Source organism: Struthio camelus, chromosome 9 (assembly GCF_040807025.1).
Source record: "Struthio camelus isolate bStrCam1 chromosome 9, bStrCam1.hap1, whole genome shotgun sequence".
Taxonomy (NCBI): domain Eukaryota; kingdom Metazoa; phylum Chordata; class Aves; order Struthioniformes; family Struthionidae; genus Struthio; species Struthio camelus.
This window is the reverse complement of record NC_090950.1, coordinates 30,418,522-30,446,385: the sequence shown is the minus strand read 5'-3', so window position 1 is coordinate 30,446,385 and position 27,864 is coordinate 30,418,522. Positions and strand designations below refer to the sequence as shown.

Genomic DNA, 27,864 nt, shown 5'->3' with positions numbered 1-27,864 from the left:
TTCTCTCTCGTCATTCCATTTCTTAATGACCAAATTTAAATGACTTTAAATGAATGTAATAAAACCCAACAAAATATGTGTAATATTGTGCTGTATACTTACCAACAGACCTCTTTGGACTTTGAATCAACATGTAGGGGTTACGAATATGAGTGTTGGAATGGTGCCAGTTTGAAAGACAGAATCCCAGAGTATGAAGAGAAATATACAGCTGCATAAATATAAGTGTTTTGACACCTTCATGTGTCATTCATTCATCCTGTCCCTGGCAAAGTAACACACTTGACACACTACTGCGTTTTCTTGTTCCATGACGTTTCTTTCAGATACTCCTAAACAGCCCTTGTTGTTACAGCTGCCAAGACTCACCTGATGAAACGTGTTTTGATTCAGTTAAGCATCCCTTTTCTCTGGGGTCGTAAAAATAAGGGACCAGTTTATCTTTTGCGAAGGGTAGAAAATAGATCCTAAAGCCTGTATGTCTGCTGTAGCGTTCGTTATCAGGAAACTGTGCCATGACCCGTTTGTGTAAAATCTGGAAGCAGAGAGGAAGAAGGGGCAGGTAGTCTGGAATACTTTCTTATCTGTGCCATGCTAGAGCTTCTCTGGCAGTAATGGAGATCCTCTAGGATGTAGGGGAAAAAAGCCTCCTGGACGAGTAGCTTTACTTCTTGACCTGCTCAAATATGGTTAAAGGTATGTTTCTTACCTTTTGCGGGCAGAAGAGTCCTACAGGCTCTAATAGAATAAAGGTGTCTGGAATGCAATAAGTTGTCATCAGCCCCAAGGATTCTTTTTTTGGAGTTCAATTAGAAGCATATTGAAAAAAATAGCTGAAAGTTAATCTCTAGCGAGGCCTCCTTTTGATAGCTGTCTCTCTGATTATCTTCTAAAATTTCCAAAAGCTAATGTCTAGGTCTGTGCGATGCTGTTTGCCCTTTGAGGACATTTCTCCTTGTTGGTTTTGATGTTTCAGGGAGAAATTGGACCTTTCTCGGCATAAAAACGCATCCTCTGCATTAGATGAGATTTTTCTTCAACCTCTCAGGCAGGTTCCAAAAGCCCCTTCAATTGGTAAAAGAGATTAGGATAGACAAATTTCACCTAGGGGTACTGCAGCAATTTCTGTAATGGGGATGGAGGGGGAAAATAAATGACATCCTTTGATTGTCCTGTGGCAAAATCAACAAATACTGTTTGCATTTTGTACATCAGGCAAGACTCAGAAGATGAATTTTGATTAAGTAGGAACTGTGTATCACAGGAGACCTCTTACTGTTCTTGAGAAACTTCTGTAACCTCAATCTCTTTAATAAGTGGATTACATCTACTGTTAGAGCTGGAGTTGGTTTTCCTAGGCATTGAGAATGATATTTATTATTGCTTTAAAACTGTTTGTATGCATTGTTATTTCCACACATTTCTTTCAAAATCAGATGTACTTTTCCTTACGTAGTTTTTTTGTGTAGTTTTTGCTGAAAAGATTCCCAGTGCTGTCATTTTGTCGGTAGATATGACAGCCAGAAAATAAATCCCACTTCAAGGTCAACTCCTGCTTTAGTTCCTGGAAATCTGTAAACTATTCCCAGCACACTGCGTGGCTGCCACCAGCACTAATATCACTTTTGAGACGTGTGCTTTGAACGTGTGTGTGCACCACGCTTTTTCATAAGCCTGCACCCTCCAAAGTCATTTTGCCTGTGGCTATAAAGTGTGGCAGTTATTTATGTGCATGTATTCTTCCATGATTAAGACCTTAGGTTATAAGCTCTTCAAAGCAGGAGTTTATTTTTATATTCTTGCTGTAAAAAAATTACCCATTCTTTAAACTATCCAAAAGAATATAAGCAAATCCTACCAGTAGCCTGAGCGAGTGCTGAAGAAATGAGCAAAGAAGTCAGTGGCCGACCACAAAGCAGCAGCTTAAGGGCCTGTGCTGGGCTCGCCGTCGTTCGCGGTGATGTTTCCATACTTCTGTCCGCGTGAAAGGGAGCAGTGAGAGTATTTTAATCCCTTCTTTCTGATCCCTGGGCACAGAGAAAGGGATTACAACAAGCCTTTAGAAGGAAGTGTTTTCCCTTGCACTGACAGTGTTCGCTATACATCCCCACGTAAAAAGCTGTCGTAATTTGCCATAGTTCAGCACATTGCAGGAACAGTACATATAATTTGTTTCATTGAACTAAGTAAGCTGTTTTAAACAACTAATACTTTGATCTGACTTGCAGATGAGATGGCGATAGAGAAACGAGCATTTCCTAGCGTTTTGACTACATTCTTATTTGCAAGAATGAGGCATTGTCTGTAAACAGTGCGTCTATCGGGTAGAGCAGTATATTTGCATAAATAACACATGATAAATGACTGTTTATCTGTTTTCCTCCTCCTCTATTTGAATCACAAAATCAGATTGAATTGCAATGCATGCCTGAATAAAAAAAAGATACAGAATTATGGAGCAGTTAAAGTAATTAGAGCTATTGTTTTGAGTAGATGGAAAAACAGTTGTGAATATTGCATAGGTATTCATAAATAACAATATTAAATTAGTGATAGTCTGTTTCCTTATATAATGTTCTGTTTGTTGTTCTGTATCCAGTATTATAAATCATGCAGGATGTTCCCCGAGCTTCTAAGATATGCTGAAGTAGCTTTTGCTAGGTCATGAGTTTAGGAATTTGTTTTTGCCAGAAACATCTGGTTTACATGCTCACCTTCACCCCGAGTGAGAAATGGCATGAGGAAAACATCATTATCATCGGAACTGTGCTTAGCTATTTGTACAGAGACCATGCCCTATTGGAAAACATGAATATTGCCAACTGCAGAAATAGCATAGTGGGTTGGAAGCAATGGGATGACATACTCAGCTTAAAAAAAAGAGTTCGTGGAAATAAAAATTTAAAGACTGAATTCCTGTGCACATATTCCTGTGCAGCAGTCAGAAGGAAAACAAGGAATGAAGTGAGAAGTGTGACTATATTGCAGTGAAATCACCCGAGAATTTTATCTAAAAGTAAGACTGTAAAAGAAAAAATTTGAATAGACTCATGGAAGTAAGGATTTCTATTAAAGAAACTTTAAGAAAATGCGATATTTTAGGATGGGTATTTCCAGCAGTGAAGAAGTGCAGCATCTCGGTTCCAGGTGGAGAGAGTTGATGCAGCATTCATAGCTAACTAGAACATACTGCTGGTATCAGAAACACAACTGGGACACCCATGGTGCCCAGATTCCCGTGAGCAAGGCAATGGGAACGTTCCTATAAGCAAGTGATTGCCGTTCGAGGAAGGGGCCTAGTTTTGTGCCCTCCGAGAGGGTTAAGTGAAAATATATAAAGCTGTAGTTTAGCTGCAGGAAATAACGTACTAGGTAGGTCTTTCCAAGACAGTTATTGCAAATTTTTTATTCTCTTTGGCCTGAGTTGTGAGCCGTTCTTCAGAACGAGGCAAGAAATTATTGCGTGGTGGCGAAGCGGAACTGCTGCCACATATCAGCAGGGCTCCTCGGGTCTCCTTGACCCTCCACAGCAATGGCATAGCATATTTCTTTTACCGGGCTGGCATGGCAGTGCCAGTGGGGGCCAGGCTGGGTGATGCCATGTGGACTCCCTAAGCACACCCCAAAGAAGATTTTTGGGAAGTTTGTTATTCCCTTCATGTTTTCCTTCACCATATTTATATCCCTTTGTTGTGTCCAGCCTTGGCACTTTGAGGCCTCTGTCGTGCAAGATGATTGACCTCGCTTGGGGGAAGAGCTGGACATCTATCAAATCTTCTGTCTCATCTTCTGAAAACAAGAATGGAGGAGAAAATTGCAGGCAGGAAGAAGCTTTGATCAAAAGCAAAGGTAAGGGTCTCGTTTCTAGTTGTTGAAATAATTAATCGTATTTGCCTTGATCAAGCAAAGTAGTGAAGACCTTCAGTAGATTTTATCTCTTAGTTTACTCATGCCTGCGTTTCCTTATGCATTTCGTATGACTTTCAAGAGGAAGCATCACTGTGGAAAAAAGTGCTTTGAACTGCAGCTCACAGTTGAGTTGAAGTTAACATCTTATTACTAAATTCAGTTTTGGATTTAATACCCTTCCAGCACTTCATAAATAGAATCTCCCACTGTTGAAAAATGGCATTTCTGATTGTGCAGGTATTTCCCTTGTTAGCTTTAGCTTATGGTTTTTATTTTTGAGGTAATGAATTAGTCTAAAGACCAAAAGTGCTGCTTTCAGGTTTTCCTTCAGTTGCTGCCTAAGAAATAAATTTGCTGTTGTACAAAAAGTAAAAAGTGTAATGGGAAAAATTTTAATTCTAAGGAGCTTGAAGAAATGTGGCGTTGCAGCCTTTTACCTGACTTTCATATATCTCAGATGAAAAGCACAGGCTGATTTGTAGCAGACTCTAAGCAGTGACAACTCAAGAAATGGGCACTTAGGTCTTTTCTATGCCAAAATATACAGGCTGCAAAATTCAGACTACCTTTTAATATGATGTTGCTGGTGCTGGTCTCTGGATGTGGAAAAGGAATGGGAGGAAAGGTGTCTGTCTTCCTCTGATATGGTGGCTCACCATGATCACAACCCATTTCCCTAAATAGAAAAATGCTCCTAAGCTGCGGAAGGGCACAAATTTGGAGCTCGTTCCTCGGCGAGTGGGGAAGCATTAGGGGGGGGCTGCACCCCACTCAGCGCTGCGTCTCTTGAACAGAGTGTGATCGTCCTGGGAAAGACTGTCTATCTTGTGGTTGATTTCCATATCAAACACAGTGCAACTGTACTTCCCAGTTAAATTTTATTCCACGGTTGGAAAAAGACTTATGGACTTATTCTCATGTGAGTTTTCTCACATTCCAGCCTTTAACTCAGTAGAATCATTTTTAGGATTTCTCTCTATACTCCAGCAATCAGTGGGGTTCAAATCAGTCAATGTGCTCAGAAGTTTTAAGAGTGTAGGGAGGAAGACCTGCAGGCAATAGCATCTGATATAGATAGACTAGATATGAAAGTGCGTGCGTTAGAAAGCAGGGCTGAAAAATGACTACAGACCTTAGCAGCTGCTCCTCCTAGACCAAAATAGAGATTTTAACCCAAACTTCACAAGTATTACCACATGCAGTGGCTACATATTAAATTGCAGAAATGAAGACTGCACATGATACGTAAAGTGATTTCCCAGTGAGGAAGATAAAAGAGATAATTAACAGCATGGGACAGATGTTAGTCATTGCTAAAATTTCTGCTTGGCTCTTGGGCGTTCCGGTGATGAGGGTATAAAACGTGATCTGGAATTTAAATACTTTAAGAACATGGATTCTAAAAAGCTCTTTCCAAAATTTAATCCTAAATTTGGATATAGTGAGGGTTTGAGAGGTGGGAGGAAAAGTGGAACTAAAAGAAACCAGGGAGCTATTTTGGACAGTTAGTTTCACATGTGGGTGATGAACGTTTTTGAAAATAACTGCTTAAAAAAAAAAAAAAAAGGCAGTGCAGTAGTGAATTCAGAATATAGCAAAGTTTTCCAGAAGTTTCTAGTCATATAAAATGTCAAAGACAAAAATATACTGCTGGGGACTTCAGGTACAATGCACAAAAACAATTAATTTTTAATGGGAAATAATGTGAGTAATGCATCATTGCTGACTACCAACCATAGTTTATGGTGGTTTCATTTTTAGCCATTAATAAACAAGCTAATCATTAGCTTTCATTACTGATGAATGTAGTGGATATTATATTATTGAGTTATTATAGTATTATATTATTGAGTTGTTACTCTGAATATACAGCATGCTAAATGTAGTATTTAATTGTAAATCACTGCATCATTACTCCACAGTCCAGAAATGCAGTGCAGTATTTCACCTTTTAGTTTTTTGTAGCTTATGCTTTGGTTTTCTACGACAAATATTTTGGAAAGTTCTCGCTCCATAGGATCTGTATTGCTCACGTTTCATTCCAAATCAGAAGAAAAAGTACAATAAGTGTGAAATTATTCCATGACAAAAAATTTGCTACCTACTCCTCCGTAGTCAATTTAGAGCCACCCCTGTTTGCAGCCCGAACTGGCAGCTCTGGAAAGGTCACAGGCCTTGTCTGAGCCCATCGAAGGTCATCGGGTCAGCCGTGCTGAGCCGCCCAGGGCCTCCTTTTCTCATGCCAGCAGACATGCTTGTCTATAAGCACTGGAACCAGTCAAATACGGTTTCCAGCAGATCTACGTCCCATGATGAACGGTTCACACCACAGTGTGAGCTCTTCCTGGGGTCGAGGGAGTTATAAGGGCATTAGATTCCCTGGTGTCTAATAGAGGCAGCACACCCACCTCCGCCTTTCCCTCAGCGGAGAGAGGCGCTCTTTTTACACTGCTTTAAAGAAACCGATAAGAACAGACGAAAAATGGGAGATTTTCAGAGTTTCCTGAAATGCAGTTCAATGCAGAAGGCTTGGAAGAATCACAGGACCTGTATTAGGAGCCTGAACACACATTTCCAGAATTGCTTTTCATATGGGCAAGTCGCAGAATTTAAAAGCAATTTCACTTCTCGGTGCCTGAGCATAATTAGTGCACACTGGCTTTTTGTAGAATGACAAACTGATTATCTGTTCACTCGTAAGAGCATGATTTTAACTCGCTATAAAAATTTACTGTTAATGTTTTATTATTTTTATTACTATATATCATCTTATAATGATGGTGTCCTCATTTAAGGTAATGTAATGAAAAATTCAGCTTCATAGTCAACAGGCTACTAAAAGTCATTAGGTTGCAGGCTCTGATTCAGTTTAGGTATAAGGAAAACCCAATCAAGTGCGTCGCAGAATGACAACTGAATGCTTGGAAAACTGCCTGCAAATTTGATCCTTGCAGTCCTTGCAACACCGGAAATTTACTCCAGCATGGGGAGATATTAAATTTCTAAGCTTAAAAATTGATTACATATCTGCATAAGGGAATATTGAATTTAATATACCATCTGAAGGCATGGCTCTTAGCAGCTGTGAAAATCAGTATAGTGTGACTACTGTTCAGTTGCTTGTGTGAAATAAGTTCATGGTCTTGGATCAGTTCTGAGTTTTTGACAGTGCCTAGGTCACAAAACTGCTTGTCAGCGCTCTGTGCCTTTTATTTTATCTTTTATTTCAGCAGGGAGGAAAGCATATGGAAAATGGTTTAAGGTACTTATATGGGAAGCTTGTATGACTGGTGACAAATCTAATACACATCTGTTGGGATGTCAGGCTTAAATTGCTTTCCCTGGGGAGTCAAGTGAGAGATATTAATCTCAACCCATCACATACTGTGTTTTCAAGGTCTAGGAATTGGACACAGTTTTTAGACTTCACCTAAAAGTACTATCAACGTGGAGATACTAGTAATAAGACTACCAGGGGCAGTAGGAAGAAGGCCAAGGAGCTGGAGTTCAGACCAATATAAGACTGAAGCAAAAGCATCAAGATTAAGTGATTGCAGAGTTGAGACCACTGCAGGAGCAGAAAGGGATACAAGGAAGAGGAAAAGGAGATGGTCCCAGTCATAAAACTTGCAGGAGAGAGTTGACTTGTTTTACTGATATAAAATTCTCTGGGTGTCTAGAGTGACTTCACTTCTTGGCCAAGCGAAAACGTAGAGATGTTTCTGAATGGGATATTTCTCTGAACGAAATCACCTAAACGAGAAATACTAAAAATATAATTTCTTTGTAGTTTCTTCTTTAGAAACCTTGAAGATTTCTGTCTTTGGCTTAGGTAAATCAACTATATTTGAAGTATTCTGTTCTCTCCTACCTGTCCTTATGGGAGGAGGTCTACCTCTTAAAAATGTGAGTAGTTATGAGAACAATAAAGATTTTTCCTGACTTCTCCCCTCTGCTTAAGAGTTTGGTTCTGCTGTCCGAGAATTTCAAGGTCTCCTCCCTGTGTGCAAGGGATATAAAGCATGAAAAGGATATCCAGACAGTAGTCTCACTGCCATGACCCTGCAGAGAACCAGCCTCTGTTGCCATAAAGGCTTCAGAGCTGTGAGCATGTTACATGGTCCCACACTGGGAGTCTGGGAGGGACTCTCCATTCCTAGAAAGCTCTGGAACAATTTGTATCAGCTCCCTACAAAGACCTATCCCCAGGTGGTATAATCTAGCACTAAGGTAGGATTAAAAAAAAAAAAAAAAAACTTAAAAGAATAAGAAAAGGGATGGAGTTTTCCAATCGTTTAGGGCTTTCCTATTTGTAGACCCCTGAAGGAAAGGAATTAGCTACAATTAAATGCAAATGCTGCATTGGGTAGGCTCCTCCTGGAAAGGAGACCCTTTGCATTCATGTCCTGCCCCCCAAGAAGGAAGACAACATGGGACTGCCTATCCACCTCACATGCTCTTGGCCCATCTGAAATACAGGGTCATCTCCTGTAGGAACTAATGTATCCAGGTAAAGTGAAGGAAACTGGCTGTCCTCTGGAGTTGTGGTCTCAGGAGCATCTTCTCCATGATTTTCTCCAAAGTTTCTCCAAACTTTGTAATATCTTAGTATGCACTTCAATACATAAGCCAAAGCTGTTTTTCCCCCTCCAGACAAACTGGCTTACTTTTTTTCAAGGTAAGCTCTTAGAAGTCCCCTTGTTTTGGTATTCTGTACATAATAAATATCTCTATATGCTAATGGCATAATACTTTCATGGAAAGGAACTACTGATGCATAAAAGGTTGTTATTGGCAGGACAGTGCCACTTAAAGAAGTCCCTTCTCTTGCAAGAAGGCTAAATTACCTTTCTGAAACCACTGGGACATCACAAGGATAATGCTCCCTTTTAAGAAATCTCTCTCTTCAAGCTTTCTTACTGATGGAAATCCTCTGTTGTTGAAAGGTGACAATTAATCCTTAAACAAAGATATATTGCTTGTCATAGGTTCCTGCTGTTCTGCAGTTACACGGGAGCCATTTCTATCTGCTAAAATCTGACTTTCTCATGTTATTGTCTTCTCCTATCTTATAAACATCTGAAGTGCATTTTCTTCCAAATGAGTATTCCTTTTTCATTTTAGCATTATGGCAGCTCTAGGAGGTGTTTTTCATTTTATAACAACATCCCTGGGGATAAAGAGCTAATAGTGAGATTAAATTCCCTGAAGCAATTTTCTCTGATGTCTGCACCCTCTCTTTGTTCTATTGGTTGAATCAGAAGTTAGAGATGGATAAAAGATACTAGGTTACAAGTTCATCCCCTGTTGGTGCAAAAATTTGTTCCCTGTGGCATATTTCTAGGGTTTTGGCCAATTCACTATTTCAAAGTCTATTGTAGCTGTCTACTAAGAAATAGAAGTTTATCCTGTTATTCAGTCTAAATTTTCATTGTCCTTATTTCATCACTTTTTTTCCTCCTGTTTCTGCGGTTTTGCAGTGTGAAAGTATCAGTCAGTGAAACACCCTTATTACTTATAGGAAATAAGTCTCTTTGTAAAGAAGATAAGCAATTGTGGAAGCCTCGCGTAAAGTTTGTGAAGCTTTATTTCTAAATGTCAAGGTACAACAAATTTCCTGCTAGGTATGAAACATACTGCCTGCTAGAAGAAAAGTGAAGACTGGCTATCCCTGAATAGTAATAAGCCTTTGTATCTGGCTGGGCAACGTGAGACAAATGAATCTGACAGCTGTTGGCTTCTTGGTAGGTTTTGTAGGGTTCATCTTCTGTTTGTGTGTGCTAAATGTTTATTGTCCACTCCAAATTGTAGCAAAGCTAGCACTACAGTGCAAAGGACAGGAAGAAGTGGATGAGAAGGTACTTCAGTTCATGTAGGTCTGCTTGCTCCTTTCACTGTCATTTGCAGGGTTAATAGCTGCCAAGCCTAGTACAAGATAGGACAGGTCCTTGTCACGTTGAAAGGGAATAAAAAGTTGGTGTTTTCAGAAAATGGGGTTGTAGGACATACCCTCTCAGCCTTGGGCCTTCCAGTTGAGTCCCTTCCTAAAGGCGGGCGTTCTCAGCCAGGAGGGAAAAGCTTGGCGACAGGCTGCATTAGGGGAGACACGAAAGTTGAGTTTCATGTATGGACAGCAGCAGTGTGGAGACATGGGAGGGGAATGAAATGTCAGACAAGAAGTCATTCATCAGGAGAGAGAGAAGAAGAAAGAAGAAATCAAAGTATAGAAAAAAAAATTTCAGTCCATCCCTTTCAGTCCTTTGGCTTAAATTTGCCAGCTCTGGCTGGCCTCTCACTTTCTTTTCCAATCTATACATAGCTATTTATTTAACACTTCTGCTTGCTTTAAAAATGAAAGTACATCGAGGCTAAAATATACACATAGCTCCAGATCTTTGTTCTCTCTCATAAAGGCTATAGCTAAGTTGCTTTACTACCTAACGCCTTGAGATACTAATTACACATTTCAAATTAGATGAGGATTACTACCACGAGGATCAGAAGAGAGTTTTGTTTGATGTCTTACACCATCCTGCCACAGAGTGAATTCACTGCCAGAGGTGCAAGACATACTAAATATCTCTATCCATCTATCTACCTACTTACCTTCCTACCTACCTGCCTACTTATCTGCCTATCTATCTAATCTTGATGGAAAATTTTCTGATGAAAATGTGGCCATGAAACAATGTACTTGGGATACATTCCTTACATTTATCGTGCTTTTTTAATAAAGTTAGGGAAGCAAGCTGATCGTTCTTGTTTCAGGCCACACTCCGTGAAGTGTGGTCAGATGTACATGCAGTGTTTAGCTCAAGGGAGCATGCAAGCTTAGTTCAGTAACGGTTGTGATATTCCTTTGTATCCGAGTGGAAGGTGTAATAGAAAGAGAAAACATTTATCTTTAAGGCAAGCTTGATAATTTTTCTTTCCAATGAAGAAATAGGTTTTTTTTTTTTCATAAATCCTTCCTAATAATCTATTTTCTGCAATAGCTAAAGTAAGCAGCTGCAATCATCTTGTTGCACCTCCATGTCACTGTGTTAAGCAGTGTTCAGAGCTCTAGAGTGAATTTAGATTCTCTTGCTTGTTCTGCTGTCCTTCCCGGCCTCTCCTTCCCTGGGCACTGTTTAATGTGCAGTCAGGCCCCCCATCTCATGGGAGACTCATTCGTTGACCCATTCAGCATGCCTAAAGGTAAGCATGTGCGTACATTCAGGTGCCTTGGGATGCAGCCTCATAAGTTCTCCAGAGAGGGACCTTTTATTTGACCACTTTTAATGCCTGTTTGAAGTTCTGCATAAATAATAAATAGCAACAAAGACAATCCTATACAAGACTCTTCCCCTTGGAATACAACATTATGCAGCGCCACAGAAGCTGGTATAGCAAAACGTACCATTGTAGTTAGAGAAAAGGGAGAAAACTATATGTCTTGATAAAGTGCTGAGACCATCAGCCTGCTACATTTGCTGGGGACGGGGTGTAAGCCTTCAGGAAGCGTGTGCTCCAGTAAATGGGTTTCAGAGAGACAGTTGTTACAGAACTGCCACAATTTCATCTTTGAGCAATGAATACTGTAAATGTAAACTGCAGTTATAGACGGCAGTAATTGTGATTTTCAGGAGTTTTACTTCCTATTTTGTCCTGTTCTTTATCCTCGATCGAGAACTGCAGCAACGTAAAAATACTTAGATCTGCTCAAATGCTCACTAATCCACTGTTTAATTCAAACTGTTTTTAAATAGCTTTCTAAATTCTCTTTCATTTTGTTATTCTTGTATTTATTATTGCTCTAGTACGTAAAACTGCTGGATTTCCAAAATCTGAACTATAGTCCCTTTATTTTTCTTTACTACAATAGGTTGTATGCAAGTATTCTTGATTACTCTCCTTTAGTTCCTTGTGAAATGATAAAGTAACAGCTTTTTATGCTCTATTTAAATTTTGAGTGCCAGCCAAGATCCTTCTCTCCCTGTCTTAGCACCCATTTAAAGTGAATTTTCTAATCAGCTATGCCCTCCACTTCATAAAGCCTCTCCTCACTATCTTTGCTGATAACTCCGGAGATTTTCAGGCTGGGAAATTATTGGTCATGCTTCCCTAGTTATGCTTCCCCCAAGAATCTAGCCCTTAGGAAATTCATGCGCTGAACTCCTATTCCCTCATCTCAAAACGTATAGATTTCATGAGCAGATGGCTACATGTAATTTTGAAGGTCAGCAGTCAAGGAGGTTAGAAAACTTTAAGTGAATATTTACATGCTCTACAAGTTCATTCATCTTTGTTTTCTGTACATTTATTTAATTGATCTTAAGCTTATTATCTCCATTAATGGTCTCTTAATTTTCAATAAAAGCCTGAAGAAGGCCAACATTCAATTTTAAGTGCAAATATTAGTCTGAGTCAAGCCTCCTGTTGATTTAAAAGGGTTTTGGATCACGACCTAACTACTGTACCTAAATGCTCAATAAATATCGGAGCTGGCAAGTCTTCTGGGTTTCTTCAGGCTACTTTGGAAGATTTGCACACTTAAGAGAAGGCTGTACAAAACAGACAACTAGCTCGGCATGAATTATGTGCCTTCATGTGCACGGTTATGTATATGCACGTGTATGTAGAGGGTGAGTTCTTCCGGATGAATTTGCAGACTTTTAACCGTGGGTGCTGCTGCCCACAGCTCTGCTGTGCGGAAAAGGCAAAGCCCTCCCCACTCCTCTTGGGGCTCCTCGTGACCCCAGTGTTTGCTCCTCCGGCAACATTTCAAGAGACTTTGTACTATGCAAAAACTCAGAATTGAGTCATGTGAGGTAAAAATAGGACAGAGTGACTCCAGAAATCCTGAAATGACCGTGGTGGCTCAAAGGTTCATATTAAAAAAGATGTGAAACTCAAATTAACCCCTCTCAAAATTGACACGCCCCTGGAAAAGTAGCTTCTCTCTCCCAAGTTCCTTCTCTCTTGACAAATTTCGCAGAAATTAAAAACAAGCAAACAAAATGAAAGCTAGCATGCACCTTCACACAGTCTGTTTTTATTGTATTACCTCATCAGCAATGGATTGATGTTACAAATGACAAGCTTGGATTATGACTGTGAAAATAAACTCTGCAGAGAAAACATAAAACCATATTCAGGTCCAAAAAGTGGTGCTTAAGTCAGGTTGTAAGATGAAAAAGCATCAACAGCACAGAGAACGCATCATTATGAGCAGGATTATTACACCCTTATTTGAACATTATCAAGTGTTCAAATGTTCGATGCTGTTTTTAAGCACGCCCACGAGCCTGTGCTCTTAGAAATGGACGTACTTTTAGAAGACACTAAGGTGTGCATATCCCTGCAGTGATTCGCTGGATCTGCTTGATCCTTTCTCTTCTGTCCTGTTATTATGGTTAAATATTATTAGGACTTTTATTCATAGGATCTGTTTTTCTGTGTTTCTTTGAAACATGCCAGGGATGTTTTTACATTAAATATGTTAGCAATTTTAATATTGTAGTTGGTATTTGTATTCCACCTTGTTTCCAAGAAGCTTTGTTTTTGAAAAAAAAAAAAAAGGCTCCAAAAATTGACTTCAGTTCAAAAAAATTGAATTACTTTGTGAATCATGATACATGGCTGAGCACACATGAAAATACTTCTGCTAACATCGCCTTTTCTAGCAGCACTTCTAGCAGTCTTCCTTGATCCGACTGCTTTCAAGATCAATCTGCTCCGTATTTCGAGACCCAAACTTTGTGCAGCCTTTCTTAAAAGACCACCAATTTGGGCTTTTGCCATTTTTCTCTTAATGAAAATATCACCTTGTTTCAGTCTTGCCTGAGCTTCATAAGACATTCAGTCGAGTGCAAGAAATTATAAGATGCTCCGGGGGAAAAAAAACCTGCTCTTGCTCGCGTTGCATAGATAGGGTTAAGATGCTTTTTGTGCCGTACGTTTTACTGTAACTGCAGTTTCCACCAACATTCAGTCGCTGTGGTCTGCCTCTCTCTCCGCTCCCGTCTCCTACGACTTTTCCTCTTGCTTCAGTTAGTTTTGTGCTTTTGCTTTTGTGCAGCGTGTTTGAAGCCAAGGTCAGCGGCAGCCCCCGCGCGCCAGCTCCCCCCCGCAAGGCAACTTCTAACAGGGGAAAAAAGAAAGCCAGAAGGAACCGGAGGTTTCAGGTTTTCACCCCTTTGGAAACAAGAGGTCAGGCAGAGGTTTAAAACCGTGTATGGTTTTCTTCGGGCTTTGATGGCAAGTTCTTTGAGAGCCCGAGTAGAAGAAAGGACTCAAAGCGATCGGAGGGTTTGCAGGAGCACTGATTTTTTCTCCCTTCGCATCAGTGTTGCATACTTTACAGTATCCGAAGCCTTTTACTTTGCTGTTCAAAAGTCGGTGGAGAGAAGAGTAAATTATACCCTTCAGTGACAAATTGACTCCACGAAGTAAAGCGCGCATGCCAAAAATTAATTGTAGCCACTTTAAATCTGCAGTTTTCCCTCTTCCTTCCTGCACGCGGAGAACGAGTCCGTAGCGTCGTCTGTACCGGCTTGCAGCGCTATTAGTTCTGCCTTTGTGTAGCTGCGCGTTGCGGTTTGAGCACAGGCCACCTAATGCAGCGCGGTGGACGTTCCTGCGAGCCGGATAGGAGGGAGCTGGGTACCCGCAACTGCGCCACAACAGCCGGTGCCAAGGGCCAAGGGTGCCCTTAGCCACTTCGTTAAGTCTCTATGGGTAAAATAATACAGCCAAGTGGAGCAGTGTAGGGAGAGCATCAAATACAAAGAGACGTCAAATAGTCACTCCTCTTTTTGTGTGAAAAACTCAAAACTACAGCCTTTTTGCACAGGAGAGTCTGCTTTGATAATTTTGCTGCCAGAGATACAAATCTTACTTAAACTTGTCAAATCCTGAAAAAGGTATTTCGGTTGATAGAGACTGACATTTTTAACCTAGATGCTTGATTTGTAAAATGTTCTAAATTTCAGCTTTTTCTTATGATTTACAAAGGGCATAGTTTTAGACACGTCCCTGCATATCTAAGTGCACAGTGATTCACTCGATCACTTTACTTTACACATGCAATATTTGACTGTAAAATAAATTGTTTGGTCTTAATTGCTGATGTTTTGCAAATGCAAAGCTGAGATTTTAATTATTAAATTGAAATTATTAGAGCAGTGCAGAGCACCTGCATTACAAAATTCAGATGTTTGACAAATGCTCCTGGAACCAAGCTTTAAAAACTTGGGCTGCTTAGCTAGAAAACCTAAACATGCAAAATCTGCCGGTTCGGATGATCCCTATTCCTGACCACTTCTTAAGAAAGCAAGTTCTTTAGGCACAAACAGATTAACAGAGTGGGGCTAATTTATGCCCGGATCAGCAAGATAACTGAGTGCAAGCTTTGCTTTAAGCATATGATTAAATTTAATGACGTATTCCTTTTTAGCAGTTGCCTAACTCTTATTCGTGCTGGTGTTGTGCTGAACCCAGGGCACAATAACAGGGAGGATTAGAGGGAAGAATTCCAGTCCCTGGTGGCTCCGGCCAAAGTCTGCTACTGGGGTGGCCTCATCCGTCCCCGGAGGGGAAGGGCTCAAGGGCTCAGACTCATAATCCCTTCTTCACGTGAGGCGTCCCTAGACACACAGGCAGCCCAACTGACTTCAGAGGGCTTAAATAAAGGTTTGCATGTTCAAGTCCTAAACTGTAGTTTTTTTGAGTCTTATTATTTGTTCTCTTTTATTATCTTCTGCAAAATATAGGTACTTTGACACTGGTTGGTCTCATTTTGATGGTAGAATAGACTGCGTACCCTTGTATTTCTCAAAATGCTATACTATGGTGATTTCGGTGATTTCACACTTTTGCCCATTGTGAGACACTTTATTATCTCCATATCCAAAACCTGAAATGTTTTGCTGAGGAAACCTGCATAACTGCTATTTTTTTAAATTACTTTTATGAGAACTGCCGAATAATTATTTATGTACAAAAGGGTAGGGGATTTTTTTTTGTATTTTATTTTTTCCTGAAGTTTAACTATCTAAAAAAAATTAACTATTCAGAAAGATGCCTTTTTTTTTTTTGGCTGCTCTACAAAAATGCCTTATAGGATCTAAATCAATTGCATGGAGGGAAAATATAATGCACCGAAGCAGACAGCTTGATATGCTCTACAACAAATTATTCCAGCCCACTGCAAATGTTTATAATGAAAATGATAACTGAACCTTAGCTACACTGTCGCAGTACTGGAGGTAGTGGTACTAATATACTCTGATAGATTAGATCTTAAGTCAAGTCAAGAAAACCGTACGCATACTGAAAACAGTCGGAAGGGGCATGCAAAGTATGCAATTTTGCTGCCACTAGCAGTAACGTGGTTGTTTTCAGACAACTTGTGAATGGGGATAGGAGGTGAGTGACCCTTTGCTGTCCTGGGGCTGCTGAGGTTGTGCTCACGGCGGTCCGGCTCGGCAGCGGGTTCAGGATACGACTCTGTGCGCATGCCCCTGCTTTGCATCCACTTACACGCAAAGTCACAAAGTTCAATTGGCTATTAATAGAAAGCTAATCTGCTGCCTTGGACTACTACTCTAATTATTCTTAATAAATAAATTATTGGATGAATTGAGCCCTAAGTTTACAAATCACGTCTGATCCTGATTCGATGTAATGCATTCATTGTTCAGAAGTGTTTGCTGAATAGTTTATGGGGGGAAAAAACAAACATTTCCTACTTGTTTTGAGAGGTGATTGGCTCATCATCAGTGACAAACCTGTCCTTTTTTCATGATTGAATAGCTAACCTTAAAACAAGTGCAGCTTAATAACAGAAGTCCTGAACAGTGAGCTCTGTTATGCGTAAGTGCCTTTGTTTGCAACAACTAAAAATAGTTAACCTAAGAAAAGACAATTGTCGGACAGGGATGGGAGTAGAGAGCCATGCTTACCAAATAGTCACAGCCACCTGGGTATAAAAAACAGGTAGACCAGGAATTGTTTCCTGGTGAGACCGAGCAAGATAAATTGGACTATCCTAAACCTCATCCAGCTACTGATCAAGGACTATTTGCTCAGCTCTACTGACTTGTCTTTGATTTCATTTCACAGGGCAAAGACTCCGAGGTCAAGGGCTATGAAGGAGCTGCTGATGCATGTGGCTACGCGGTCTGCATTGAATTTACTAATTGGTGAATAGTATGAATTATATTAATTAGTATGGTAGAAAATTTATTTTACTAGGAGAGATTTCTAATACTGCTAAGACTAGCCAGGCCAAGTGTTTTGAAAGCTGTACGGTCAGTCCTCCATCAGCTTGGGGAAAAGAGTATGCAAATCCATAAGAAAGCACTGAAAATCTTTATGAAAACTGTGTGTTATTAATGTCTAAAATCCCCCTAACCATGTGAGTAAGGAGCAGCAACCTGGTTATATGGAAAAAAAACCCTACGAAAAAGGGTACTGAAGCTATTTTAATTGATTGTTCAGTCACCTGCAAATGATGCCCCTGGCTATGAGATGCAAATTTGTCTCAAAATATTCTTGTTGTTCATATGATGAGAGAAAATGTCTGCTGTACTTTGAATCTCAATAAGCTTGGCTTGAGAATCCTCTCCTCTGCACGCATTGAATTATACGTATGAATATATGTGTGTGTGTGTGTATATATAGCATGTGCGTATATGTATATATGAATTATATATATTTGAATGTACACACAATATCTATATATATAAAACATTGACGCCTTGTAGAAACTGCTAAAAGGAAAAAAAAGATAACTCAGTTTGCATCAGTTTTTGCAACTGGTTGAATACATGGGCATTAGCCCAAGAAAAGTACTAGTTCTCACTTTCTTTATTAATCTGTACTTTATATGTTATCCACACATCAAGTCAAGCATCCCGCAGAAAGAACAATGACGGTTTTGGAGAATCTTTGCTGTTCCCTGCTGTGTGATGGGTAGGTACAAACCATTTTCGAGTTCTGTGGACATTGTGTAGTTAAAGAAATTTATTCACAAAATGGAACCATTATTGGTGAAGCTGTGGACTATCTATATTGGTGGAGCCAGCTTAATTAGACATAGTTCTGATTGGCATCTTCTATTACCAGGGGGAAAAAAGAAGACAAAGATGAGAAATGGCAGGCAGATAACTTCACCATTGCTTGTTTAAGCAGATCCTCCTTCGTAAAAGTGACTAATGTTTCCTTACAGGTGAGGCAATGAGGAACGGGATGTTTTTGTTGCACTTTTTGTGAAATTCCTATACCTTTTGGAAAAATTCAGCTGTAGACCATGATGTCAGGCAATTGGAAGTAGAGATGCGACTCTTGCCACAGTTTGTCTTCTAGGTCATCCCCTCAAATACTGGAATATTTGCTAAACATGGCAGTTTTCCCAGTGTTTTATCCAATGATATCTTAAATTATCTAAATTACAGGGTTGGTCCTACTTCTCTTGAGAGACACTGTTCCACAGTGTAATACATCTCTCTGTCAGAGATGTCTTCACATCATTTTAAGTTATACCCCTTTAGATTACCCTGCGTTAAGTCTTCCTGCTTCATCTCGCCCATCAAATATTTATGTGGTTCACCTTTTTATTCATTACGTAGCAAACTTAATATCTAGCTCAGTGTTAGTGGATCCGTATGAATCCTCAAATCTTTCAGTATTTTTCATAAGTGTTTTTTTTAGCTCAGAGCGTGATTGGATTCCTATTGCAGAAAAATGATTATTTTTTCAAAGGGTATATTACCCTAAACATACTAGGACTATGTCTGTACTACTTTATACCTCATGCAGTGTCAGTGATTTCACTAGTATTAAATAAGTGCAGAAATTGGTCTGTGGGGCTCTTCTTGCACTTTGGGCAGCACTTGGTAATCTAAAGTGACATCTAACTGCAAAACAGCAAAATGCAGTGAGCCGGAACACAGTGACTTTGCAAAAGCATCTTTCCTGCTTCATCATCTGTTTTTTGAAGAGGCAGAAGAGGTAAGGTTGGTCTATGGTGCAGAAGGAAAAAAGTGCATGCATGTCTGTACACGTTGATCTCTGTGTGCATGAGTGTACGTACGTATGGATGGCAAAGAGCAATGGAGCTGCTTGCTGAGAGGATGAATCAAGTGTAAAAGAGAAATCAGTAATAACTGATGTTTTGCGTTAATATTTTTGTGGGTTCTTTTGCTGCAGTTAGAATGGGAAATGCATACCTCCTGCCATTTTCTTATTTAATAGATGATAAAAATATGTTATTGAGATGTGCTCCAACTGATGTTTCCATATTCTGTGCACGGCAACCTGGTACTGTGTTCCAGCCTTATCTTTCTTAATTACTTCAATGGCATGTGAGCTACACACAATGTTGTGCTGAACAGTCGAACTCACTGAAGTTATTAATGTCCTTTGGCTGGTGGGACCCTTGCATCCTTCTGGTGAAGAGGATGTGTCTAACTCACAGATTTAATGGTTTTCCGTTTGATTAAGGAAACCAAAACTTTGGTTTTTTGGAACTCTGCAAATCTTAATTCTTTAGCTATGAAGAACTGCTTGGGGAGGTGGTGCGTGGGCCCTCTGCCAAGCTTGCCAAGAGCTGGATGTGCTGGTGAAAGCCTTACCTGAGTTCCTTAGGAGGAGGAGGAGAACTGTCCTTCATTTATTTCTGATCTTGACTTGATTACTCTTTCAGACATGCAGCAGTTCTCGTATTTCTCCAAGAGTATCTGGGAGGAAGAATTAGAAAGTATACTATTGGACATTCAAAAATCTTAATTTTCCAACCAAGGGGAGACATTGCAAATGTTGCCTCATGTTGGGTCTCTACTGATGCTGTGTTTTCCTTCCCATGTTCACATTGGATAGCTCTGGATGGAGCCCACCACGTCCACCACATGGAGCCCTTGACAGTCTTCAGTCTCTGCTGGTAATTTCCAAACAAAGAAGCAACTTGATACTTTGTCACAGTCTGCAATACACCAAAATAACGTACAATCCAGTGCCCGTGCCACCAAATAAAGACACTAACTTATACTCAAACACAATTTTTTCCTTAATTAAAAAGCAAGCAAGCTTTTGGAAGTTATAAACAAAAAGCACACTCAGCAAAATGAATGTAAAACAATAGTTCTCATGCTAACTGTAGAAATGGAGCAACAGTACTTTTTCAACCAATTTCTCCTTGTCAGGAAGTAATGGAAAAACCTTTATGATCACCCACAGGCTAGTTTACAGTGCCTAGCTTTAGAAACCTCAGGAGATGGAGATGCTCTGTCCACCATCTGCATTATGCAGGTGAAGTCTATCTGCTCCTTGCACAGAAGCTGGAGGAAGGGGAGAACGAGACATGGCCACCAGCCAGGCAAGGGACAGAAGTGGTGCAAGCCCCTGCTTTGTAGCAAAGAGGATTAGCTGCATTAGCGAGTACAAAATACAGAATAAATGAATGCAGGGCTCTCCTTGATAATCCTGTTTCAGATTGGTGGGAGTATAAAGTGTTACCACATTGCATAAAAGCTTCAACTCCTTTGCCTTAGGAGGTTATTTTGATATACACCATGCTCTTGTTTTTATTTTTATGTGACATGAGAATATGTTTCATGGACATAGCCCGACCTGATTTTTCCCTGCCACAGCAAAGCCTGTATTCCTGCATTTTCAAGGAGAATTCTTCTGGCAACGGGCTCACTTTTCCCGAGCAGCCTGGCAAAGCCCGGGGATCACACTGATGTGCGCCTGAGCCCTGGACTGTGCAGAGGCTACCTGCTTTCCTTGTCAAGTTTTAAATTGTGTTTCATTTTACACTGAATCAGGTAGCCTTTGATAGTGCAATAAAAAATTGTGTATGTAGCACTTGTCGTACTTAAGGTCAGTATCTAGTACATTTTCTTCAGGAACACTTATGCAGATTTGCATCACAGGTAAGAATAAGAGCCTGATGAAAATACGCAATGTAATACAAAAGGTTAAAATGAGTCTAGATACAAAAAATATGGTGCGACCGTGATTTCACTGTTCCCTCCTCCCCCGAAAGAGTAATTGAGGAGAAAGAATATTATGGAACTGAACAGGATAGCATTCAACAAAGGAAAAATGGACTTAAGAGTAAATTCTTTCCTCAGTTTCTTTAGAAAAGGACAAAGAAAACGTACTATAGGACATTGACTGTATACTGTTTTGCTGGATATCTTCAGGAAAAAAATGAAGGTATTCAAAAAAAATAAGAACAAATGATAGCAATTATTAAAAAAAAAGATATTTTTTCCTTTTTATTAAAGGAGAGTGCACATGAGGAATAAATATAAACAAGTATGTTAAAATAATGCTAAGGCTGTCATGGTAAATGCTCAAAGATTCAGAAATGCCTCAGCTAGTTTTATAGACATTTCATCTTAATTCAGCTTCTTCATATGTCTGAGTTATAATGGTCTGAAAGCAGTGGCTCTAATACAAAGGCTTTTAAAAAAGTCTTTAGATCAGTAATCTACTTTCTGAGGTTTTGATTACCTGTAAATCATCAGCTATAAATGAAAAAATATAGTTCTTTCAATTTTGAACGGGGTAGGCAACATTTAAAATGCTACATTAAGCTCTGCAACACGATATTTCTGCAAAGAAAGATAAATAAGAGAGTTCAGAAGAGCGCAAATAAAAGAGTGAAAAGTTTATAATTTAGGACTGTGGGAAAGCAGAACATACTTGGTTTAGAGAAAAGGAATGACAATAAACAAGTTGGCTGCAAATCCGTAAAGTGGATTTTACAGGCAGGGTAGGAACTAGTTGCTCTGTTCAGCCTTCAAGGTTGAACGAAGGAGTTATGGGGCTAAAACAGAGACTATGAAGCGTAATTCTGGTGCGACACCTTTCCCCCACTGCTCCCCCAGATCCGAACTGACAGCTCTTGAGACAAATTAGGTGTAGAATTGGATTTCATGGGCAAGGTCTACTGTTAAAATGATACAACTCGGTCTTCCTGAACGGGAAATCTCGCAGCCTCTGTGAAGAGCTTTGCAAGTTGATAGTGCCAACAAGAGTCCTTGATGTTTCCTGCTGTATGACAGCATTTTCAGTTATTAAAAATTTTGCTGAATAGTAACTGAATGGCTTTTTTGTTTTTGTTTTTGGATGGTGTGTATTGTTCAGGCTATTTAAAAAACGAGTTATAGTTGAAATAGCCCACTTTCAGTAATAAGATTGGGGAAAGTTAAACGAATTAGATGCTATTTTTTCAAAGTAATGGTTGCACATGCTAAAATATGTGTTGGGCGTGCATCTTAAGATTAATTTTTAATATCCTTTCCCTTTAATTAAGGTAACAACAATTCTTCAGGGGAAAGCAAGAAGATATCTCCCTATTTTGCAAGTGCTCTGAAAGTTAGGAAGCAGTAATAAAGCAGAAAAATTATACTCCCCCTTTCTCTATTTCTCCTCTTTATTTTTCACAGTTTTTGGATCCTTCAAAGCTTCCAGGGGAAGCGTACTGACAGTAAACACACTTTTCTTAGTTACCTCCGGTGCCTCGGTGGTAATCCACGGACCCCTGGGGTCTGCAAATCACGGACTGAAAACAGCTATCTAGATAATAAAAGCTGCAGGATAACTCATTTAAAAGTTACTTTGCAGAAATTATGATTGCTCACTATATGCACGAGTCTTGCAGCAATATACATATGAATTGTCTCTTGACTTCGATGGAGGCAATTAAAGCCACTTAATTAGTGCTGTTAGTAATCATCTGCTAAAATTACAGACTTTCATGTATGTTATGATTAGTGCATTTTAATATCATTTTTCAAACGATCATGTGCAGGCAAATTTGGTTAAGCACATTTTCTTTAGTTTGCAGCCTGCTTTTACACTGAATCACTGTTTTTACATGTTTGACAGGCCTCTCAATATTTTAGACTTCTTACTGCGACATAATTTCTTGTCCGAGTCTGTATTTTTCTACCTGCTTATGGTTTCTGCTTTTATTCATCGTTATCACTGGCACTCAAACATTATTCCGAACGCTGAGATGCGTGCATGCATTTTTGACAGCTTTTTTTTTTTTTTTTGGTAGATTTGTTAATCACGAAAGGGCTGCAGTCTTCCCTTGTGGGAAATGCTGTTGTGCGTAGTAGCCAAGGCTACTTGGATTACGTTTTGATCTTAAAATAAATCTGTTCTCTCTCTCACGCAGTTCTGGTAAAGAAAGGCCCGTTAGTCCTGCGTTTAACGCCTGCAGGTGTGCCAGGTGTAGAGGCGATGGAAGAAGCAGGCGCCCGCCGGGTAGGCTGCCCTCGCAACGTGGGCACGAGGGCTCCTCCAGCAACACCACGCGAGCGAATCACGGTAATAAACCTTTTCAGTATTGATTCCTCTTAACTTTTACAAGCAGAAAAAAAACGTTCCCGCGCTTAGCAGGGGTTCTGTTATTACCCTGAGCGTGAGTGCTTACCTCTGGCGTGTCACCGGTAGGAGCCCCAAACGGGCAATTTTTCCCTGCCTGGGAAATCATTCTCCCTCTGTACAAAGCACTTCTATCGGAGATGTGGCTCACGTTGATTTTCTGGAGTTGATTCTATGATGAAAAATCTCTTTAATTTTGACTTGCTCGTGTGTTGTCAAACAAGCGGGAATCCAAAATATTGCAAGAATCACTTTCGAGCGAAGCATTTGTTTTGACAGTATCGGGGGGGAAAAACAGAAAAAGGAGCGATATTATCCTGTGACAATATATTTTTTTATGCCTGAGAGGCATTGATTCGCAGTAGAGAGCCTTTTACAGCTCTTCACATGCAGTATGTGCCTCAAAAATTGTTTACAAGAACAAGAAACATCTGCTGAGCTGACCTGCGAAATTCTAGTGTTTTTTTTTTTCCCTATAGCAATTATTCCCTATTCGTGCATCCTTGAAAGGCTGAGGTGGGCTGAAGATGGCTTTGAGCCACCTCTGCTTTCCTCCTTTCTAGGTCCTTCTCTGCATCAGACTGATTTTTTGCACTGACTGTGCAGCCCAGGAAATTGCTGTAGCAGACCTCTGTGGAATAAGCTCTCAGTGAGTGATGCAGCCTAAATGCATTAAATGTTTGGAGGAGAGGAAGCAGGAGGAAGTCTGGAAACCTGCACAGAGCCAGCGCACAGGTATCTCCTTGCATCAGTAGCCTCCCTATGCTTCACAGATTGCTAAAAATAACCCCTGGGCTCCTGAGTGAGCCTTGCACAATTTCTAAAACACAAGAGGAAGAAGGAATAGTAAAGAAAATAGGTTGCAATAGATGATCTCCAAGAGGTCCCCTCCAACCTCAGCCAACCATCCTGTGAAAAATCTTAGAAAATTGTGCTGAGATTTTTGTAGTGTTTTTAGGCCTCTTTGGGAAGCGGGAGATGCGTAGTGGTTTTACAGCATGCCTTGCTGCTTTGCTGGTATTTCAGAAACTCGGTTTTGTCTTGAGGAGCCGCTGGGCAGACCACGTCTCACCTTTCCGCAAGGAAGAGGAATCACTGCATTCATTTTTTGCGTTTTCCAGCTTTGTTTATTTTTTGCTACACAAATAATAGGAGTGTTTGTCCTTCACTGAAGAGTTTTGGTTCCCAGAGCTCTCATACAGATTTAGTTTCAATTTGTTCAAAGCTGAGCCCCTTAAATCTTTCACACACAAACTGTGCAGAGAATTGTCTTCAGCTGGACAAATTCTGTTCTCAGTTGCGTGGGTATATCCAGAGTCGTCACACTTAAGGCGGGAAAGATATTTCAGATTTATTTTGGCCTTAGCACAAAACCTAACCCAAATGAAATGTGATTAATATAAATACATTTGCTCAATAAACTTCATCCTTCGGCTTGTAAATATTTCTCACGTTCGAGTAATATAACAGCACATAGGAGATTTCAGCTTCCCCTTTATTTAGTTTACGTTATCTACGTGTATGCATGGATTTGCCACTGTGGGATATGTATCCAGGCCTGGGCTCCATAGACCATCACAGGAAAGCTGGTAAACTTATATTGTATTTATGTGATGGGCTGAATTGTAAGAACTGTTACAATATAGAGATTAAGAGCACGTGTTAGAATGCTGTTATTAAGTATAGCAATGCCTCAGTAAATGAAGAACAGCATAAACTTTCTATGAACCGCTGTTTTTTAGAGGGATACTAAGCAATAGATCAAGCTTTGACAAATCTGTTCACCTTTGACATCTACCATGGCCAAAGAGATGAATTTTTTGCCAGCAGCCTACATCCCACCTATTGAAGAGACAGGAAAATAATTCATGCTGGAGATATGAAGTGGTTTTAAAGGAAGTGGAAAAAAACACAGCTCTAAATAGCAGAGTTCTGATTCAGATGCAACTCTGCCCGAGTATAGGTGTATCCGACATTTTAAAGAGGATTCGTTCTGAATTAGGGCTTATTCCTGTGGGAAAAAAGGTTATATTTTGTAGTTCTGAAAATCTGGAAAATGAAAAATTAAGTTCTGATGTCCTTTCTCTTTTTTAATTCTTCTTTCTGACTTGAACATTTTTTAGTAAAATGAGGGGGAAAAAGGCTGTGCAGAAAAAACGTGAAAGAACATACAAAAGATTAAACATAATAGAAATATGTATACAGAAAGTTCATGGAATTGTGATTCAATGGATTTTATTTTCTTTGTGAGTAAAAAATATAATAAGAAATTTTAGAAATTTCAGTTTTTTTCCAGATTCATCATAATGCCCACTTTTTTTCACAAGTACTCAGTTCATCATTGGTATGCAAACTGAAAGTTGTTACAGATTTCATTTCTCAGGAATTTGTTTTGGCTTTTTGATTGTTAATAACGTTCACCCTGAGCCAGAACTCCAGCTGCTAAGTCCTTTATATCTTTTAAGTTCAGTTTTGAATGCCGTATTTTCTCCTTCAAGAGCTTTGCTTTGTGGATAAGTTACAGAAAAAGATCTTGCACCTGAAAGTCTTCTTGGAGTGACCACTGTCAATTGGGCTTAAATATCAAGTGGAACAACTTTGTCCATTATATTTATGGACCAGAAAATACATTTTTGGCTTTGCTTACGGCTGATTTTATGCTAGTGATGTGTTTATGCACTGGAACTCATTTACCAATGACATTTTGAAATTGTTTTCTTTACAGTGCTGATAAGAAGTCTACATTAATGAGGAAGCCACTGAATTACTGAGTATGAAAATGGGTGAAATAGGCTGTATTTGTGTGAAGAACTATTTGGAAATAATGTATTGATAGTTTTTAATTCCAGAGGATCTATTATAGCAGGGATGGGATTTTCATAAGGCTTTCAGTCTTTCTAAGTCTAATCTCATTGAAAATATTGATTGACACCAGCCGGAAAAGAATTAGACCAGTTGTTTTCAACAAGTGATGTGTGATTCTCTGGCTGTTTGCAAGGTACTTTTAAGGGATCTGCAAAAACTTGTCGACCCTAGGTTTATGTTTGTTATATATTCCTTATAGAGCACTTCCACTGGAAGATATTTAGATGTCCCCAAGCTGAGAAATGTTGAAAGCTACTAGAACTGAATGCTTTTGGAAATTATACTTTTAAAAATAAAGATAACTAAAACTGAGAGAATAATAAGATAACTTTTTTGTATTTGGTGAAGCACAGAACACGGAGAGACACTAGACACACTTATTTGAAGTTGTGCAGCTTCTTTTCACTGAGCTCTAAATTCACTTATCCAAAACAGGCTGCCTGTAGGATGCCTTACTTATAACTCTTTCTATTTGTAGAAAGTCCAGATTTTTCTATTAACACGTATTACAAAGCCTGTCATCGTTTGTAGGCATCTTCTTGCTCATGGTAACTGCAGGATGAGCTGAAAACAGTTTTTCTAAAGGTGGCTGAAATATAATATCCAGGTAAAAAGAAAATGGTGCAATGATAGGAGAAGGACTTTTTAGTCAAACGTTGTACTAAGAAAAAAAACACTAAAAGCGGAACAGCTAGGGAGGAAGAAAGATTAGAAAGGATAAGCACAATTCTTAGGGGGAATACTACTACATAATACTTAGGGATACTACGAAAGTACCTAAAAACATTTTCTGAAATATTGGTATGCACACCTTCCTTCATTCCCTGCATATATATTCATTGTGTGTCCCTATAAATCCCTGTTATCTCTATTTACTAGTGCTCTCCTTTTTTCCCCTCTGTACTTGTGACTGACAAGCAGAAGTAATATAATCTTGGAAGCTATAAAACATTATTTGCTGGTTCAAGAAGTTGTTTCCAATATATTCTGTAGGACATAGCCTAGCTAAATTGCAAGCCTTTCACTCACTTCCCTTCCTTTCCTCCAATTGATGTGAAATCATTTTATTAAAAACTATTGTGAAATAGATTGGCTTTCAGCAAATGTGCATTACAGCCTAAGATACTAGTGGTGAACATTTTTTGTTTTCTCGTGCAAGCATCAAAGGATATTCATTTTTCTATTAGTCTAGTGTTGCAATGAAAACAAGTCCTCTGTTATTATGAACAAGATTGGGAAATTTAGTCCCCATCTCCATTGTTAGGCTTTTATGGACACCTGGTGCTACCTTGTTGATCATTACTGTAACTATACCTGACCTTATCTGCTTCCCCGGCTAAATGGAGTCTAACTGTATATTGGTAGGTGGCGCTAATGCAAGAGCCCATGAGCACGGGCTGGAAGGGAGGCAGGAACCTGAAAGTGGAAGTGCTGCTAACCTTTAGAGATGAAAACTTTTTGGAGTCCTAGGTGAGTTACAATTTCTCAGGTCATTTAATAGGGCTCCAAACCATGCCACTTTCCTCAGCATCGTAACTGCTTTTAAGTGTTTGGCCCTTGAGTATAATGTGTACCGAGGGGACAGTTCTCCCCCGGATGAATGTGCTTTGCTCACTAACCTGCTGCAGGAGCTATTAGTGGTAATGAGAGGCTTGTCTGCTGCTTCACCCCATGCAAGCAGAGAAAAAAAAATCAGACCCTCTC

The 27,864-nt window shown here is 39.6% G+C and overlaps 2 long non-coding RNA genes across 6 annotated transcripts in view; one reads left to right on the top strand and one right to left on the bottom strand.

The window, feature by feature from the left end:
- Window positions 1-17,838, top strand: part of LOC104140030 (uncharacterized) — a 163,332-nt gene extending 145,494 nt beyond the window's left edge. For all 5 annotated transcript variants that reach the window (XR_011142886.1, XR_011142887.1, XR_011142884.1 and 2 more), the window contains 2 exons: window positions 3,701-3,849; window positions 17,014-17,838. This is a non-coding gene — a long non-coding RNA (uncharacterized lncRNA). The remainder of the gene's footprint in view (window positions 1-3,700; window positions 3,850-17,013) is intronic.
- LOC138068195 (uncharacterized) lies at window positions 1,827-23,733 on the bottom strand. Its single transcript, XR_011142889.1, has 3 exons — window positions 23,345-23,733; window positions 19,527-19,631; window positions 1,827-2,027 (listed from the first exon to the last, which is right to left on the bottom strand). It is a non-coding gene; the product is annotated as an uncharacterized lncRNA (long non-coding RNA).
- Between the last annotated feature and the right edge of the window lie 4,131 nt (window positions 23,734-27,864).